The sequence below is a fragment of the Schistocerca gregaria genome, chromosome 6 (genome assembly GCF_023897955.1).
Source record: "Schistocerca gregaria isolate iqSchGreg1 chromosome 6, iqSchGreg1.2, whole genome shotgun sequence".
Taxonomy (NCBI): Eukaryota; Metazoa; Arthropoda; class Insecta; order Orthoptera; family Acrididae; genus Schistocerca; species Schistocerca gregaria.
In genome coordinates, this window is record NC_064925.1 from 144,149,233 (window position 1) to 144,151,637 (window position 2,405).

Genomic DNA, 2,405 nt, shown 5'->3' on the forward strand with positions numbered 1-2,405 from the left:
ACCTGAGAACCATGACGAGAAAGTAGCCTATCAACCTGGAGCGGGTCAAGAAACTTAACAAAAAACACATATAATTCGATGTCGAAATATGCGGTATGCACCTGATCAGTAGTGACCTTAACTGTATCGACTAACCAGTCATGTATCTCCAAAGAACCGGGCTGGACGTGACGCGTGGATGTGTCAAAGGTAAAACCGACTGTACCTGTACGCGGAACTTTCGTGGGAACCATGGTGGACATCACGGCGAGAGACGACGCCGCGACAGGAAGTGCCGCACGAACACCAAACACCAGCCGACAACCAGCGATGCGACGCGCACGGAGACCAACACGGCACTAAACTGACAGGAGGAAAACACGCTGCGCTACGGTAGAGGCGGAACTAAGAGCACAACCTAGTCGCCCGACGCGCGAAGCGAGAATCGAGAGCTACCGAAGCACGACTCACGACCGGTACTCACAGCTTTACTTCTGCCAGTATCCGTCTCCTACCTTCCAAACTTGACAGAAGCTCTTCTGCGAACCATGCAGAAGAGCTTCTGTAAAGTTTGGAAGGTAGGAGACGGATACTGGCAGAAGTAAAGCTGTGAGTACCGGTCGTGAGTCGTGCTTCGGTAGCTCAGTTGGTAGAGCACTTGCCCGCGAAAGGCAAAGGTCCCGAGTTCGAGTCTCGGTCGGGCACGCAGTTTTAATCTGCCAGGAAGTTTCATATCAGCGCACACTCCGCTGCAGAGTGAAAATCTCATTCTGGATACAGTAAGAAATATGTTTGAATGGCTATATGAGAGGCCGTTGCTCCAGGATAAGCCAAAAGCTTTCTACCCGATGTTTGTAGCTCAAATAAGAACCGAGTATTAAGACACTGGTCCTACTCCCTCCACCCCCACCCCCCCATCAACCACCCCCTCCCCCCGCTAACTCGACCCCACCCAAAAAATCCACTATTTTGCGTGCGATCTATTCATATGTACTTATTACAGCACCTCCGTGCTGTAACGATATAGTTGGTTACGAGTGCAGTAAATAGTTTGCCCACTACACTACCTCAAGTTGTTGTTGTGGTCTTCAGTCCAGAGACTTGTTTGATGGAGCTCTGCATGCTACTGTATCACGCGCAAGCTTCATTTCCCAGTACCTACTGCAACCTACATTCTTCTGAATCTGCTTAGTATATTCATCTCTTGATCTCCCTGTACTATTTTTACCCTCCAGGCTGCCGTCCAATGCCAAATTCGTGATCCCTTAATGCCTCAAAACTTTGCTACCAAAGGAAGGGGCCGCAACCGGTTCGTAACAAATACAAAATCTAAGAACACGATCGAAACTGTTTATACCTGATTTTTGCATTTATATTACTGTGTACCTGACCAATAGAAGAAGCATCCACCTAATATTGAGCCATGCACAACATATATATATATGTATATATATATAGCTTCATTGGGAGCCAGCGCTACCGGACTGCCTCCAGACGCCGCACATAGAACTCTTGTTAATTTAAATAAATCACCATGTTTGTAGAAATATTGTCTTCTAGAACCCATAGCAGAAAAATCTACAAGTTGAAACGGCTCTGTCATTAAAGTACTGAAATTGTTATTAGTAATAGTCAATGCTATAACCATCCTAAAATACGAATGACTGTCCGTAGCAATCCACACAGATCTCTAATGTGAAAACCAAAGCTGCCCTAAGCCAGAAGGTTGTTTGAACCTCAGAGAACACAGAATCTCCGAGTACATTTCTCTAGTTCCACACGTTATGAAATTTTTTTATTACGTATGATATCTTCGTGAACATTACAGTGATCCTGACATTTATGGAGGAAAAACTCAGTTTCCATTTGAATCTTCAAACGTGACGTATCTATCTCCCCAAATCTTGTTCCATTTAGGAGAAACAAGCTTTCAACTTTGAAGCATATCGTAAGGATCTATTTGAAGATCTCGGTCCGACAGTTATAACTAAGGTTTCACGTGCATCAGCTCAATGACTTGACACGAATGGCAGCTTCATTGATTTTGAATGAATAGTTTAGATTTCCTTCTCCGTATCTTTCAAGTTAGCTATTTTGCACTGTCTCTAATGGCATCGATGATCCATTATAACCTAATATTTTTTTCTTTTCTGTTGCCTACTCCTTAAGGAAACAGACCATAAGTATATGATACTGTGGGTCTACGAGGTGCATTCAAGTTCTAAGGCCTCCGATGTTTTTTCTCGGGACTGGAAAGAGATAGAAACATGCGCATTGTTTTAAAATGAGACCGCTTTCATTGTCAATACTTCCCAGAGATGGCAGCGCCGTACGGAAGATCGAATTTTACCACCAGCGGCTAGAATGAGAACTGTTTTAAATACTTAAAATGGCGACGTTTTCCTTACTTGAACAGCGTGCAATCA

At 44.2% G+C, this 2,405-nt stretch overlaps 1 non-coding gene across 1 annotated transcript; it reads left to right on the forward strand.

The window, feature by feature from the left end:
- Positions 1 to 610: 610 nt before the first annotated feature.
- Trnas-cga (transfer RNA serine (anticodon CGA)) lies at positions 611 to 687 on the forward strand. The gene has a single exon. It is a non-coding gene; the product is annotated as a tRNA-Ser (tRNA).
- Positions 688 to 2,405: the final 1,718 nt, after the last annotated feature.